Raw genomic sequence first — 680 nt, 5'->3', positions numbered from 1 at the left:
TGAAACGAACATTTCCGTAAACAAAACAATGATATGATGAATATGACGCTTATCCATGAATGAACCATTGATGAATATCGTAACCATGACATTTTAGCTAATAGTTTCAACTATAGCAAATTTTTTTTCTCATCTCTGAATATAGTGGGCGTATACACAAATGATGAATGGAAACTTGTGCAATTCAAATGACAACAGCAAAAATATAATTAAATATTGAATCAATAACTAATAAAGTTAAAAAAAAGAAAACTTTGAAGAAACCTTTTTAAAATTTACTCGTGGATATCGAATCGAACATTTCCATAAACAAAACAATGATATGATGATTATGACCCTTATCCATGAATGAACCATTGACAAATATCGTAACCATGACATTTCTAGCTAATTTTTTCCCATCTCTTATAGCGAACGTATTCACAAATGATGAATGAAAACAGCAAAAATATCATCAAATATTCAATCAATAAATAATAAATTAAATTTTAAAAAATGAAGAAACCTGTTTTAATATTTACTCCTACTGACTACCTTACAGTTTCATTTAACGATGTTGCTGTTACCCCTGTCGAACAGATCCGTTACCTTGGACTACATTTGGACAAACGATTAACCTGGAATTCTCACACCAGACTGAAAAGACAGGAAACTGCACGTCGATTTCGACTATTACAGCA

The sequence above is a fragment of the Halyomorpha halys genome, unplaced genomic scaffold (genome assembly GCF_000696795.3).
Source record: "Halyomorpha halys isolate HHAL.00 unplaced genomic scaffold, Hhal_1.1 Scaffold558.1, whole genome shotgun sequence".
Taxonomy (NCBI): domain Eukaryota; kingdom Metazoa; phylum Arthropoda; class Insecta; order Hemiptera; family Pentatomidae; genus Halyomorpha; species Halyomorpha halys.
The sequence above is the reverse complement of the archived record's forward strand: the minus strand, read 5'-3'. Positions refer to the sequence as shown.